At 34.2% G+C, this 17,195-nt stretch overlaps 2 pseudogenes across 1 annotated transcript; both read right to left on the bottom strand.

Annotated features, from left to right (window-relative positions):
* Nucleotides 1–5,156: 5,156 nt before the first annotated feature.
* On the bottom strand, nucleotides 5,157–8,812 carry LOC111275420 (putative leucine-rich repeat receptor-like serine/threonine-protein kinase At2g24130; annotated as a pseudogene).
* A 3,406-nt stretch (nucleotides 8,813–12,218) lies between these two features.
* Nucleotides 12,219–16,753, bottom strand: LOC111318500 (putative leucine-rich repeat receptor-like serine/threonine-protein kinase At2g24130; annotated as a pseudogene). Its single transcript, XR_016334396.1, has 2 exons — nucleotides 13,653–16,753; nucleotides 12,219–13,260 (listed from the first exon to the last, which is right to left on the bottom strand). The product of XR_016334396.1 is annotated as a putative leucine-rich repeat receptor-like serine/threonine-protein kinase At2g24130 (transcript).
* Between the last annotated feature and the right edge of the window lie 442 nt (nucleotides 16,754–17,195).

Raw genomic sequence — 17,195 nt, 5'->3', positions numbered from 1 at the left:
CTCATAATGTAAAAAATAATTCAAAACTCAACAATCTATTAAGCATTCATAGATCATAAATCAGAATCAAAACATGTCACCAAATCATGGATCAATTTATAAAAATCATTCATCACAAATCATCATTGTTATAAATCATCATTATCATTCATTTATTGTTAGCTATGGTCACTGCTATAACTCGTGACATTGGTTATATCGACAATTTCATTCTCATGATCATTGCTAACTATTATAACCCGCTAGTCAGGACCTTACACTAACTACTATAATCCGTTAGTAGGGTCGTATGATCATATTTTTGCTAACTACTTTAACCCATTAATCAGGGCCGTAGAACTAGTTCTGGTATCGATGATCCCACCTCTCAGGGATATAAAAACATAGCTATCATAAAACCGTTCTTTAAACAAAAATCACTTTCTCATTTCATTCACATGCATGATCCATCATTTATATAGCAAAAACACAAAATAATCATATGTTTGATCCTATTCATACATCGAAAATAATGAAATCAAGCATTCATTTATTTAAAATATACATATATACATAGATTCGAAAATAAGCAAAGTGTGTGAGATTTTACTTACCTTCTTTCGATTCCACCACTTAGTTTTTCTCCCTCAATAATTAATGGCCTATTCAAGAAAATTTCAACATAACAGTTATTAATCAACCCATTTGAGACCGCTTATACCAAAACAATTAAGCTAAACAAGAAATAACTCTAGTAACTAATTTTGGCAACCTGCACTACTTTTACTAAAATGACTATATCTCAAGATATCCAATTTGGAATTAAAATCTTTTTATGCGTTAGAAACTAAACTCGACAAGATTTCTAACCATATATGGTTCATCTCGTGATTCCTTGTAGATTAATTATAACAATTTTTGTAATCCACGTCATATGCTGCTGCTAGATAGCTTGTATACCTTCTCCTAAAAATTACGTATTTATTCATAAAAAACTCCAAATTCAATTATACTGATTCATTGGAAAGTAGACTCAATAAGCTTTCTAAACATATATGGCTTAATCTGTAAATCCTTGTATAAAAATTAAAGAGAATTTTGAAATACCTCCCTACTGCTGCTACTAGGTAGCCTACACATTCTTAGGAAAAAAATTGGATAACTCTTCATAGAAAACTCGAATTCGACTCCCGTTTGTTTCATTAAAAAGTAAATTCAACATGTTTTCCAACGATATAGAATAATCATAGTAGTATTTAACCCTTTAATACAAAATATAATCTTAATCTATCATTGCAAACACAGGGTTCATATCAAGATTCATACGAAACAAAAAATTTCCTTTCTATTCCCATCAAAATTTTGTTTTAGCAATAAATTCACATTACCAACTTTCTCAACACTTAATTTGACCCTAATTAAAGCCTAAATTATCTGCCTGAAGAAGGATAATGGAAACCCTAAAATTTTAGGATTTTTCGATGACAAATTATACCTTAAGACTTAATAATCAATACTCTAAAATTAAAAAAGATTATTTACTCACCTCTAACAGATAATTTTCCTTATAGATTTGTTCTTTCCATTCACTTAAAATCCTTCAATTTATCTTTTTTGTATAAGAAATAGAGGGAAAAATAAGTTTGCATTTTTTTTTTGTTAGTCGTTGATTGAAAACTGAATAAGTTAACCTTATAATGAAAATTGAGTTATTTATCAATAGGTCCTCTGCATTTCTTAGTCTTTACTAAGGAGTCCCCCCACTTAAAAAAAAAAAACTTAAAAATAGCCCCCTCATTTTTTTAACAGGTATTACATTTTCCCCAACTTATAAAAAGTTTCGTCATCAAAACTTGATTTACCTTCATTTTCGAATAACTGAGGATGCCATTTCTTCATATCATCTTTCATTTCCCAAGTTGCTTCTTTTAGTGTATGATTATTCCTTTGAACTTTTATAAAAAGAATAGTTCTGTGCCTTAAAACTTGCTCTTTCCGATCAATTATTCGAATAGGATGTTCCAAGTATGTTAAATATTCTTGAACTTCTAAAGCTTCATACTCTACCACGTGGCTTGGGTCAAAGACATACTTTCTCAACATTGATACATGAGAAACATTGTGCACACTAGATAGCTAAGGTGGCAATGGTATCCTATATGCAACTTTTCCCACTTTATCAAGAATTTCAAACGGACCTATATAATGTGGGCTTAACTTTCCTCGTTTCCCAAATCGCATAACACCTTTTATGGGTGACACCTTTAAAAAGACAAAATTCCTTTGTTGAAATTTTAACTCCTTTTCTTTTTATCTGCCTAACTCTTTTGACGATCTTGTGTTGCTTTAAGTCTTTTCTTAATCACCTTGATCTTTTTTATAGTCAGTTGCACTATTTTCGACCCTAAAAGTTTTCTCTACCCAACATCATCCTAATGTAAAAAGGATATTCATTTTCTACCATACAAGGTTTCGAAAGGAGCCATCCCAATGCTGGATTGATAACTATTATTATAAGCGAGCTCTGCTAAAGGTAAGTAATCATCCAAACTATTTTTTAAATCAATCACACATGCTTGAAGCATATCTTTCATAATCTAATTCGTTCTCTCCATTTATCCATCCGTTTGAGGGTGAAAGGCTGTATTCAATTTCAAATTTATCCCCATAGCTCGCTGCACGCTTACCTAAAATTTAGAGACAAATCTAGTATCCCTATCTGACACAATACTCATTGAAACTCTATGCAATCGGATAATTTCATCCATGTACAATTATGCTAGTTTATTAAGTGGAGTAGTCGACTTGATAGGTAGAAAATGAGCTGATTTAGTTAGTCTATCAATAACTATCCACACTGCATTATTCCCTTTAGATGACCTAGGTAATCCCATCATGAAATTTATAGAGATGTGCTCCCACTTTCATTTCGATATCTCTAAAGGTTACAACAACCTTGATGGTCTTTGGTATTCAGTCTTAACTTGCTGACACACTAGACATTAGGACACAAACTAAGCTATGTCACGTTTCATGTTATTGCACCAAAAACCTCCTTTCAAATCTTTATACATCTTGGTGCCTCAAGAATGTATAGTAAATCGATACCTATGTGTTTCTTCCAAGATCTTTTGTTTTAGTTCAAGATCATTTGGTACACACAATCTATTTTTAAAACATAATGTACCATCTTCGTGAAGCTTAAACTCTGGCTGCAAACCATTTTGCACATCTTTTTTGATTCTATCTAACTTATTATTTTTTTTGTGTGCCAATTTTATCTTTTTGATCAAAGTTGGTTGAACCACCAAACTAGCCATAACAACACCATTTCCCTCTATAGTCACTTTAATTTATTGAGTATTTAGTTCTTCTAACAATTTTGGTTGTGAAGTAATCAAAGCAGCTATACTCTTAATGAACTTTCTACTAAGAGCATCAGTGATTACATTGGCTTTGCTTGGATGATAATTGATAGTCAAATCATAATCTTTGATTAGTTTTAACCATCTTCTTTGTCTCATGTTTAACTCTTTTTACGTGAATAGATACTTTAAACTCTTATGGTCTATATAAATTGCACAAGACTCCTCATACAAATAATGCTTCCATATTTTTAAAGCAAACACAATCACGACCAACTCCAAATCATGAGTCAGATAATTCTATTCATAAGGTTTTAATTGCTTAGAAGCATACGCAATTACCCTATCATTTTGCATTAACACATAACCCAACCTCTTCTTGGAAGCATCACTATAAATGGTAAAACTATCAATATTAAAAGGTAAGGTAAGGACAGGTGCTGACACCAATCGTTGCTTTAGCTCTTGAAAACTCTGTTCATATTTTTTAGTCCATTTAAATTTTACTCACTTTTGAGTTAAACAAGTCAATGGCACAGTAATTTGAAAAAACCCCTCAACAAATCTTTTATAATAACCTGCCAAGCCTATAAAACTTCTTACTTCTGTCACATTTGTTGGGCGAGGCCAATTCACCATTGCCTCAATCTTTTTCAGATCAACTGAAATCCCATCTTCAGAAACAACATGGCTAAGAAAAGTAACACTTGTCAACCAAAATTCACATTTGCTAAACTTTGTAAAGAGTTGTTTATCCCGTAAGATCTGTAATACAATCCTCAAATGTTTCTTATATTCTTCATCACTCTTAGAATAAACCAGAATATCATCAATAAAAACAACAATAAATTGATCCAGATACTACTTAAAAATTCTATTCATCAAGTTTATGAATGCAGCACGTGTATTTGTTAATCCAAAAGGCATAATCAAGAATTCATAATAGCCATACCTAGTTCGAAAAATAATTTTGGGTACATCACCTGCCTTAATCTTCAACTGATGATATCCAGATCATTAATCAATCTTTGAAAAGACTTTTGCTTTTTGTAACTGATCAAACAAGTTATCAATTTGAGGAAAAGGATATTTGTTCTTCACAGTCACTTTATTTAACTCCTTATAATCAATGCATAAGCGCAAACTCCCATATTTCTTTTTAACAAACAATACGGGATCTCCCCAAGGTGACATACTAGGACGAATGAACTTTTTCTTTAATAGTTCTTGGAGTTATACCTTTAATTCACGTAACTCAGATGGAGCCATGCGATAAGGAGGCTTAGATATTGGTCTAATTCCAAGGATAAGATTAATTTCAAATTTAATTTCTCGATTAAGAGGTAGGCCAGGCAAGTCCTCAGGAAAGACATCAGAAAAATCTCTAACAATCGGTATATCTTCTAATTGCGAGCTTACATTCATTTGAGTGTTTTTCACATAGGCGAGGTAGCCTAGACACCCTTTCTTTAAAGATTGAATGGCACTTGAGATTGACATAATCCGACACAGAGGGCTCAAATGATGACCTTCATATACAAGTTCTGATTATCCTGGACATTGAAGTACTACTCTCTTTCTGTAGCAATCAATAAATACATGATGTACAGATAACCAATTCATCCCTAAGATCACATCAAATTCTAACATCTTAACTGCACCAAGTCTGCTAGTAGTTCACAACCCCCTATATGTACAATATAATTCTTATAAACAGTATCAGCACACATAATTTTTCCCATAAGAGTAGCAACATATAAAGGCTCATTCAATTTCTCAGGTTCAATACTCAAAGATGCAGCAAACTTGTCAAAGACAAAGCTATGAGAGGTACTGGAATCAAACAGAACATTAGCATGGACATGATTAATAAGAACAGTACCTATCACCACATTGTCACTTGCATTAGCATCCTGGTGAGTCAAAGTGAAAACTCGAGCATTTCTCTTTTGTGGTTGTTCCATTGATTTAGCTTTAACAGCATCATTCTTCTTATTTGGGCAGTTTCGAGCAGTATGCCCATATTTTTCACATTTAAAGCAAACTTTTTCTTTCTTAAGACATGGTCCAGAATGAAATTGCTTAAAAAAATCACATTTCTCGAGCTTAGTACCAGATTTCATCCCCCATTTCTTACCCATGTTTCCTTTGACATTTTTTTGGCGATTACTCTAATCTCCCTCAAACCTAGGGCATTTCTTATCACCTCTATTTTGCTCATATCTTTTCATGTCTGACTCAATCTTCAGTGCTCACTGTAACACATATTTGTAACTATCAATTATATGAGAAGACAAATGAGATCAAATACTTGGCTTCAACCTATGCTCGAATCGTATCGCCTTATTCTTATCTGAGTCAATGATGCGAGAACAAAAATGTCCCAGCTCATTAAACTTGTTGGCATACTCTAGCATAGACATATCATGCTTTTGTTGCAACTGCAAAAACTCATTCTCGTTTTCCACTTTCATGGACTCTGGAAAATATTGATCAAATAAAATTTCTTTAAACTTTTCCCAAGTCAGAGGCTCACTTGAATCTTCAAGTGTGGGATTTATAGTATCCCACTAGTACTTAGCATTTCCTTTAGTTGAATGACTGCCAAGCTCAATTTCAAATTTTCAAAGATTCGCATCGCTTTAAAGAGTTTTTCCAACTCTTTAACCCAAGTTTCTACAACCAAAGGATTGGGGCCGCCTTCAAACTAAGGTGGATTAACCATTCGAAATCATTCATAAGTTGTCTCACGTTGTTGTAGATTCTCTTATGTCTACTGCTGTTGGGGTATCAAATTAGACACCACCTGATACACTCCAGCTAAATCATCCTGTATCACCAGAGCATTATGAGCATTTCCAATATCAATTTGCTCATCTCGAACATTGATGGTTTCAGATTCATCCCTTCTCCTGTCAGTTCTTTTCCTTCGACTAATAAGGTCTGCTAATGTCTCATTTCTACCACTCATTCTTACCTAAATTATTACCAACAAAATAGTTCGTAAGCGATCAAAATAAAATAATCGAATCTTATTAGTATAAATGCTAAGAATACTTAAGTTCGACACTAACTATAACTCAGTTCTTTCTTTTCTTAGATCTTAAACCTGGCTCTGATACTATTTATGGAGACTCGCATCCAACCTGTGAGGTATTGTCCGCTTTGACCCGAAGGTCTCACGGTTTTGTCTCACCAAAGACGCTTTATAGATTAGAATTAAGTCTCTACATATATATCATTCGTTATCCACACATCCTTCCGATGTGGGATTGTGGGTGTTACAAAAGATATTCCCACCAAGGTTGTTTGATGAAAGATCCACTTCTTGAACATTTTCGAGTTTGTTGAGTGCAATTGGCAAAGGGCCTTCAAGAAGATTGTGTGAAAAATTTATAAATCGTCTCATTTCATGTAGTTCTGCTATCTCTGGAGGGATCCTCCCTGTTAATCTACTGTGGGACAGATCAGGCATGTAAAGATTTATGCATTTGAGTAGTTTTGGTGGTATTGTCCCTAAAAGGAGGTTGTTATTGAGAAACAAATATAGAAGTGCATCTAAATCTCCTAGGTTGGATGGAATTTCTCCAGAGAATTTGTTGTTTGATAGATCTAGCTGACCAAGATGAGGGAGCTTCCCTAATGCTACAGGAATTCTGAAGCTGAAAAAGTTGTGGGACAAAAGAAGCTGCTCCAAATTTAACAAAAGACTGACCTCTTCCGGATTGTTCCATTTAGAAAATTGGATGCTAAGTTCGGAACTGTAATATTTGAAAGATTTCCTATTTCTGGAGGAATCGAACCAAAGATGTGATTTTCTTGCAATTCTAGACACTTTAGTCTAGGATGGCCAATGGTGCTGGGTAATGTTCCGCCAAGGCCCATTCCAGCCAATTCAAGGTCCGTTAAATAAGTACAATTTCCCAATGTAGCAAAGAATGGATAGAGATTGGTGTTATTATCATGACTTGTCATGTTGTTATAGGATAAATGAAGATAGGCGAGACAAGACGGCTTCTGTACTATCTCTGTAGGTAGTTCACCAGATAGAAGATTGTAATTCACATCTAGATTATACAGTGTAATGTTGGTTAAGGAGGTAGGAAGTTGCCCTGTAAGTTGATTATTGAATAAATTGACAGTCCATAAATTTGGACAATTTCCGATTTCTGCTGGAATTTGACCTCTGATGTAGTTGAAAGAGAGGTCTATATTTTGTAACTGTGTGCAGTTCGAGAAAAAAGAAGGCGGCAGGGGACCTGTCAATTTGTTTTCACTAACTTCAAATAGAGTGAGGTTGGTGAGTAGGACGAAACTGTCTGGTATTGGACCACTTAAGTTATTTCTATTTAGGCGGAGAATTTGGAGGCGTTGGAGGGAGGAAAGTTCAGGCGGAATGGTGCCGAAAAAGTGGTTGCCTTGAAGGTTTAGGAATAGAAGGCCAGTGAGGTTTGAAAGGAAGGGTGAAATCTTCCCAAGTCCAGAGCTAGACAGGTCGATTCGTATCACACGGTGATGTTGTTACATGTGACACCAGTGAAGTTGCAAACAGGAACAACCTCTTCCCAGTTTGTAAGTTTGGAATTTGGATCAACTAATATGGACTCCTTGAATGCTAGAAGAGCAGCCTTGTCTTTGAGCAAAGAATGGTGAAGATGATGAAGATAGGCTGAATCGCTATTGCCGAATACCTAAACCAAATGTCGGAGTAGAAGAATAAAAAATAATAATCTAATGAATGCCATGGTGAATATATTGCTGGCGATGCCTACCAGGCAAGTGCAGAAGAAACTTCTCTTTGTGAGGCAACCAGGCAGACAGAAGAGGCTATGATTTCTGCTGAAGCGGTTGAGAGTGACAAGTTGTTGGAAGGTGGAAATAGATTTTTAGTGAGGGAAATTTCATTAGGGATGATGTTTTTATGGAGGGATTAACATGCTTTTTCGATCAATCCTATTATAGCTAGTAGAGAATAAAGATTGCAGCCTTGAGTGGATTTTCAACCCAAGTTTGAAAGAGCAGAAAAGAATTGCTAAAATGGTATTGATTTGATTGCTGCTTTTGAGACATTTCATGAAAAGAGTTCCACTGACTTATCTATCCTTTTTTACATTTACAATATCCATTGACCATGGTGGTGTAGCTGCACAACCCCTAGCAATCATCAAATCACGAACTTAATTTTCTTGCCTCATCCATCTTGCCTTTACATGTCATTTCCGGAAGAGGTTCAAATTAAGCCTCAGTTACAAGGACGTTTGTCCTTACAAAGACCGTTGAGGATGGTGCTGTGTATTGCAAAACAATGTTAGGCTGAGAACCACTTTCTTCCATCATACTTGGCAACGTAATAGCACCGCTGCTATTGCCTATTTTACAATGCTCATTCACTATAGCAATAACATAATTTCTAACTTTCAAACTTGTGATTGACTAATAATTACAAATTCATTAATGATAAAGGATTATAAAGAAAGTCCGTGAGTAATTTCTATCAGACTTTTGGACCCCAACCTGACGTTCTAGCTTTGCTAACTCATGAGCAAGTTTACTAGTGTCCTTTTAACATGAAAAAAAGAACACATGGATTTAGGTTTGAAATTTTCAGAAATTGAATTACTAATAATAATTAATGCAATGAAAATGAAAATTGAATATCAATTTTTCGAAATTAAAATTTTAATTTTTTGTACATAATAATTCTAAATTAGTAAATGACTTTTAAATTTATTTTTTTAATTTAATTTAATTTAATTTTTTTGTCTTTATGTAAGATGCAATGATTGTTTGAAAATTTTATTTTTATGACATCAAAAATTGAATATAACCCAAGTTGATGAAAACATGATTTTAAATAAATAATTTCGATTGATAAAATTTGATTTATTTTAAATAATTTATTTTAAATTTGATTTAAATTTAAAATTAACTATGGAAATGTAAAATGATTTAAACTCAATTAATTTAATTATTAAATTTAAATGACTCAAATAAAAAATACCCTAAATAAAAAAAATGAATAATTTAAACTCAAATTAATTCAAACTGAAAATGATTCGATCCAAAATTATTTAAATTTCTTTCAACTTGAATTAAAATGACTTGTATTATCCAATTGTGATCTCTAGTTTCTAATATTATTTGAGCATATAGTTTATTTCCTATCTTTTGTTGTTTGTGATGTGGAAAAAAACATAAATGCAAAGTTTAAAATTTTAAAGATTCTACCTGCCAATTTTATTACAAGCCATGTTATTTATAAATACAATGTTTAAAATAGATCAATAAGGTACATCATCATTCATGAAGGATAAATAGTATACAAAAAAAAAAAAAATAAAGCGAAGGGAATGTGACGGGTGAAGCTAAGTGTTCAATTCACTCGACGTAAAGTAAAATTGACTATGATGAAATTAAAATAATTATAATAATAAATTAATAATTTGATATAGAGATTTATAATTCTTGATATATTAATTAGTAAAATTTTTTTTTTTCGAAATGATAAAGTAATAATGACCTCATATACCAAAGTTTTTATTATAATTATTACATATTTATTTGTCAAGTATAAAAATTAAGGAAAAATAACGAAAAGCGTACACAAAATGGGAAGATTGAAATTTGAAGGGTGAAAATGAAAAATAGAAAGAAAAATCGATGGCATAAATGGAAGTGTACAGTGAAAACAAATCCAGTGCATTGGGCTCATTGGACTTGTCCAATAATGGCACTTTTGGGGCAGCAACTGGGGGTCTAGTTCATTAGAGCCTGGTCCAAGCAAGCCATGCGGCCTGGCTAGCCCAATTGAGGTTGCAGGCTTGGCTGGGATTGGACCAAAATCAGACCAACCGCATAACGCTGAAGCCTGCCTAACGGGCCCTCAGTCATATTAGTTAGGAAATGAACATTTCTATCAATCTATTATGTACCAGAAAAACTTGGTTTCTAAACCTGTCTACCATAAGCATATTCAATGAATTTTGAACTGTGATGCTGGATTTTTGCTTGATTATTTGAATACAGTTTTAGCATTGCTCTGCCAGTTGAATAACAATACTTCTTCCTTTCCTTTTCACTTGTTCGAGAGTCTTGGAGGTAGTGGCATTGCACTCATAGCTGTTGAGCAAATTCCTCAAAACCTTGAGTTGATGCATATTTGAGTAATGCAATTGCTGATGCTGCTATCATTATGTCGGACGAAAACATGCACACGTGACACTTGTGGTGCACTAAAAATCTTGCATTTCATGAATAGTGAGTGTGCTTCATTTGATTTATTTCTCTGATTTTATCCAACTATTTCCCTTTACCTACCTGCCAGAAATTTAATGAGTGAATGAATGGTTTGCAGCTATTGCAATAGAATTGCCATATCTTGTTTATATGCCAGAACATCAAGCTAAATTGTGTAGATAACTCATGAACTTCTTCATTATGTCAAACCATCCAATTCTTAGCAAAAAGTCTGTATTTGTTTTTCAGTTATCAGATCAAGCATGTTCTAGAAAATTTCAGAATTAATTTTACTATGAAAACTTTTAGGTTGGCATTCGGTAACAAGGACAAACCGTCAAGAAAAAAATGATGAAATCAATTACGTTGACAATTAGAGATGACTGCTACACTTGCAAACGTGATTATTGCTGAGCAACGACCTGCTGTTGATCAGATATGTTGCTGATGAAAGGTGCAGCCATGCCATTGCATTTTAAAAGTGGAATTGGGGGTTGTGTCAGACCACAATTTCTGTTGCTTTTATCTTTAATTATTTGGGCTTGTTCAAGTGTCAGTCCTCTTCCTCCCTTAATAGTATTATTTTTATTTCATTCTTGCTTTACTATAATCATTAGGATGCTATAACATATCAACAGATGCTCATAATATTCTCACATGATGCTTGTAGAAAGTAGTTATTTTGAGTATAATTTATAAGCTGCATACATTTAGATACAAGAAATTCTTGTTCCCTAATCACACTTCCGTTTTTTTACCATTAATTCATTTTTCTTTGAGACAATAGATATCAGCAGCCTCAATTTGTGAAAACTACTAAATATCGTCATTGTCATGGAATGCCATCCACCACTACTAACATTTATATTTATATATATATATATATATATATATATATATATATAAAATTCATTCCAAGTCTTGGTGGGAGGTCCACTTACAATACAGTCACACCATAATATTTTCTTCATTTTCAACATCTGATTGTTTTTTTTTTTAATACTATGTTTGAATTAAGGGGAGGGGAAGAAAAGGAAAGGAAAATAAAATATAGTAATGGAAACACAAAATCTTTATTTTTTTGATTAGATAAACTTTTAATTTGAAAGAAAAAAAAAAGAAAATTTAATAACTTTTTATTCTTTTTTGCAATCCTTACTTTTTTAATACTCTAATTTGAGGGAAAAATTAAAAAAAGAAAAGTTGAAAAAATTTTATTTTTTTAAAAGACTATTATATCCAGAGATAGTCTAAAATCATAATCAATGAAATATTATAATTGAAAAAATTATTATATTATGTCATTTTTTTTTCACTATTTATCCAAATAATAATTATTAAAATTCTTTTTTTTTCCTTTATTAAATTTAATTATCCAAATAAAAAGTACATGTATATATTTTTTAAAAAATTTTCTTTTTCCTTTACTTTACTTTCTTTTCTTTTCCTTTCTTTTATTAATATTAAGAAAAGGAATATCACAGGAGAGAGGGAAATGGATCAATCATCTTGTGTTTCATTCAATTTCTGTGGCTATTTTTGAATTTTTTCTCACTGATATGGATTGTAAATGTGGTTAATATGTGAAACCAAACGTTAATATATCTTTCTGGTATCAGTTGACGTCTGATTGAATGTAGCTAAGTAGCTTCCTCATGCCTTCTATACATGACAAGTAAAAGAGGCTCTGCCTGGATGGTTTAGACTTTATTCGCTAGTCTTTCAAAACAGTTCCGGGGTTTCTCCTTTTCTTTTGAACAAAGGAGGCAACAGCTTGAGAATATGGATAGGGGAGTTTCTCGTTTTCCATAGCTTGGGATGTATGATTACTTGACTCAAATGCTAAGCAAGTCACAAGATTCTTTTTTTTTTTTTTTCCTTTTTCCCTTCTTATTTTTTTGAATTCTGCTCTACCATATAGATTTTACCTGTAGGAAAGTAAAGAAGCTGTCCTAAGGCATTTCAGCTGGGTATGAATATAGATTGTACCTCGGATTAAATATAGCTTCTGATGTCTTTTTTTATTTGACATTTACCAAAAAATTTTTCACAGCTGTTTGAACCTCAATTTCCAACTTACTATTACTATTAACAGGGACAATAATGTACAAATATGCAGCATAGAAATGTAAAAAAAACCTATAGTTAGTGTTATAGTTATCAGATATAGTTCTCAAAGCATCTTTGCTCTCTTTTCTGATTGATTCCAAGTCAAACTTTCCAAAAGGGCAATAGTAAAATTCAGTCTAGTACAATTTGAGAAGCTGTTAGTCATCACCTAGAGTGGAAGAAGATATTCCCAGAGATGAGGCGAATGTCGTAGTAGTATCCCCACTAAGGTATCTTTTAAGGCGAGCCAGGTCATCAGCAACATCAAGCATGGTAGGCCTAGTAGAGGGAGATTCCTGAGTGCACAGAATACCTAATTCGATCAATTCTCTAATTGCAACTTCCCACATTCTTTTCACTTTTGGGGATTGATCCTTCGAAGCTCTGATCAGAGATGAGTCAACCACTTTTTCTACCCTTCCATGGCAGTTACTCTTCACCCATCTGTGCAGACTTAAACCACCAACAAACATGTCATCAGTTGGTCGTTTTCTAGTCACCATCTCAAGAACTACAATTCCAAAGCTGTATACATCTCCCTTGATAGATATATTAGATCCAAATCCATACTCTGCAGCATAAAGTTGATTGATTTAATATGTATTGTTTTGAATTTAAGGCATCATTAAAGAAAAAAGAAGCAAATCTCCCTAAAAATACTGAAACGTTTTTCTGCCAAAAAAAAAAAAAAAAAAAACAGAATGAAAGTCCAATGGCAGCAATAACTCTGACACTGATAAGTGAATCATGTGTAAAAGTGATAATTTGGCATGAACCAAGGCTTATCAAGGCATACGCAACTTATGAGTGTGCCATTTTGATGTTTTTGTTGTAGTTTTATGATGAAATGATTTGAAAATTTGGGGTAAAGATACAATTTGTTTACATTACTGGAAATGACTTAAATTTGTTCATGTCAGAGGATACAAATGATGATGCACTATAGACAAAAAGGAGGATTACCTGGTGCAATATAACCAATGGACCCGGCTAACATATTTGCAGTAGAATTTCCCATGCTTTCAATAGCCCCACCTCCATTGTCAGCTCCTACTGTCGTAACCAGCCTCACAATCCCATAGTCCGAAACCAAGGCTGTCATATCATCATTTAGAAGAACATTGCTAGGCTTTAGATCACGGTGTATGACTCTAACCGGGGAATGGTGATGCAGATAGGCCATCCCTTCAGCAATGTCACTGCAAATGCTAACTCTCTGAATTAGACTCAAATCTGAAGAGCTTGAACTCAAACCTGACTCAGATTGGGGATAGAGACGGCTATCCAAGCTTCCCTTTGCCATATAAGGAAAAACCAAAGCCTTAAAATCGGGTAAACTACACACTGTTATAATTCGGATAAGGTTTCGGTGCCTAATAATCTTCAAAACTTGGCATTCTCTGTTGAAACTTTTGGCTGAATTTTCAGACTGCAAATGTAACACCTTCACAGCAATGCTTGTCCCATCTTTAAGAACTCCTCTGTAAACACGTCCATAGCTCCCTGTCCCAATTAGATTCTGGGTATCAAATCCTCCAGCGGCTTCTGACAGTTCTTTGCAAGTGATTCTGGGGAAATTGTGCATTATTTCTTGTGTTGGAGGTTTTCTTGATCTTTCAGTTTTCCTGGAAGAAACCTTTAGTTTAATGCGGTGGATTCCAATCACACAGCCTAGTGCTGATAAGAGCACTGGAACAACTATAACTATGATAAGAATAATCAAGAACATATGTGATCGAAACCAGTGTTTCTTTTGAGGCCATATCGGCCTACTAGAAGCTGCTCCACATAGACGCGGATTGCCTAAGAATGACATTTTTGTGGCTGAATGGAATATGCCACCAGAGGGAATCATTCCTTCAAAGTTGTTAAAGGAAAGATTCAGAAATGTGAGGTTAATTTTGCTCAGGCTCGTTGGTATCTTTCCAGCTATATTGTTGCTTGAAACATCAAATGATTGGAGGTTCCACAGATCACCTAGAGAATCTGGAAGCTGCCCTTCAAGGGAATTGTGTGAGAAATTTATCATCATCACTGAGATGCAACTTGATGTTTGGGGGAAGATATTCCCACTGAAGTTGTTTGACGAAAGATCCATTTCTTGAACATTTTCGAGCTTGCTGAGCGCAATTGGCAAAGGACCTTGGAGAAGATTGTGTGAAAATTTTATAAATCGTGTGATTTCACGTAGGTCTGCTATCTCTGAAGGGATCCTCCCTGTTAATCTATTGTGGGACAGATCAAGCACGTCAAGATTTGTACATTTGAGTAGTTTTGGTGGTATTGTCCCTGAAAGGAGGTTGTTATTGAGAAACAAATATCGAATTGCAACTAAATCTCCCAGGCTGGATGGAATTTCTCCGGAGAATTTGTTGTTTGATAGATCTAGCTGACCAAGAGAAGGGAGTTTCCCTCATGCTACAGGAATTCTGATGCTGAAAAAGTTGTGGGACAAAAAAAACTGCTCCAAATGTAACAACAGACTGACTTCTCCCGGGATTGTTCCATTTAGAAAATTGGATGCCAAGTTCAGCATTGTAATATTTGAAAGATTTCCTATTTCTGGGGGAATCGACCCAAAGATGTGATTTTCTTGCAATTCTAGACGCTTTAGTCTAGGATGGCCGATGGTGCTGGGTAATGTTCCTCCAAGGCCCATTCCAGCCAATTCAAGCTCCATTAAATTAGTACAATTTCCCAATGTGGCGAAGAATGGATAGAGATTGGTGTTATTATCATGACTTGTCATGTTGTTATAGGATAAATGAAGAAAGATGAGCGTAGGCAGCTTCTGTACTATGTCTGTAGGAAGTTCACCAGATAGAAGATTGTACTCCACATCTAGAACATACAGTGTAATATTGGTTAAGGAGGCAGGAAGTTGCCCTGTAAATTGATTGTTGTATAAATTGATAGTCCATAAACTTGGACAATTTCCGATTTCTGCTGGAATTTGACCTCTGATGTGGTTGAAAGAGAGATCTATAACTTGTAACTGTGTGCAGTTTGAGAAAAAAGAAGGCGGCAGGGGACCTGTTAAATTGTTTTCCATAACTTCAAATAAAGTGAGGTTGGTGAGGAGGGCGAAACTGTCTGGTATTGGACCATTTAAGCTATTTGTATTTAGGATGAGAGTTTGGAGAAGTCGGAGGGAGGAAAGTTCAGGCGGAATGGTGCCGAAGAAGTGGTTGTCATCAAGGTTTAGGAGTAGAAGGCCAGTGAGGTTTGAAAGGAAGGGTGAAATCTTCCCCACAAGTCCAGAGCTAGACAGGTCGATTTGTATCACACGGCGCTGTCGCTTGTTGCATGTGACACCAGTGAAGTTGCAAACAGGAACAACCTCTTCCCAGTTTGTAAGTTTGGAATTTGGATCAACTAATATGGACTCTTTAAATGCTAGAAGAGCAGCCTTGTCTTTAAGGAAAGAATGGTGAAGATGACGATGATAGGCTGGATCGCTATTGCCAGATACAGAAACCAAATCTCGGAGTAGAAGAATTAAAAATAATAATCTAACGAATGCCATGGTGAATATATTGATGGCTATGCCTCCCAGGCAAGTGCAGAAGAAATTTCCCTTTGTGAGGCAACCAAGGCGTCCAGAAGGGGCTACGATTTCTGCTGAAGCGGTTGAGAGTGACAAGTTGTTCTAAGTGAAGGTGGAAATAGATTTTTGGTGAGGGAAATTTCAATAGGTTCAATGTTTTATAGAGGGACTAGCATGCTTTTTCAATCTATCCTATTATAGCTAGTAGAGAATAGAGATTGCAGCCTTGAGTGGATTTTCAACCCAAGTGCGAAAGGCCAGAAAAGAGTTGCTAAAATTGTATTTATTTGATTGCTTTTGAGACATTTCATGAAAAGAGTTCCACTGCCTTATCTATCCTTTTGGGCATTTACAATATCCATTGACCGTGATGGCGTAGCTGCACAGCCCCTAGCAATAAAAAAAAAAAAGAACTTAATTTTCTAGCTTCATCCATCTTGCCTTTACATGTCATTTCCGAAAAGCGGTTCATATTACGCCTCGGTTACAGGGACGTTGTCCTTACAAACACTGTCAATGATGGTGCTGTATGTTACAAAACAATGTTTGGCTGAGAACCGCTTTCTTCATCATCCTTGTCAACTTAATAGCACCTTCTATTGCCTATTTTACAAAGATCATTCACTATAGCAATAACCTAATTTCTACTTTCAAACTTATGATTGACTAATAATAACAAATTCATTAATGATAAAGAATTAGAAAGAGAGTCTGTGAATCATTTCTATCAGACTTTTGGACCCTAACCTGACGTTCTAACTTTGCTAACTCATTGAGTAAATTTATTAGTGTCCTTTTAACATAAAAAAAAGAACATATGGATTTAGGTTTGAAATTTTTAGAAATTGAATTACTAACAATAATTAATGCAATGAAAATGAAAATTAAATATCAATTTTTCGAAACTAAATTGTTAATTTTTTACACAAAATAATTCTAAATTAGTAAATGACTTTTAA

This window comes from Durio zibethinus, chromosome 26 (genome assembly GCF_047325235.1).
Source record: "Durio zibethinus cultivar Kanyao isolate XHJ-2024 chromosome 26, ASM4732523v1, whole genome shotgun sequence".
Classification (NCBI taxonomy): domain Eukaryota; kingdom Viridiplantae; phylum Streptophyta; class Magnoliopsida; order Malvales; family Malvaceae; genus Durio; species Durio zibethinus.
The sequence above is the reverse complement of the archived record's forward strand: the minus strand, read 5'-3'. Positions and strand labels throughout refer to the sequence as shown.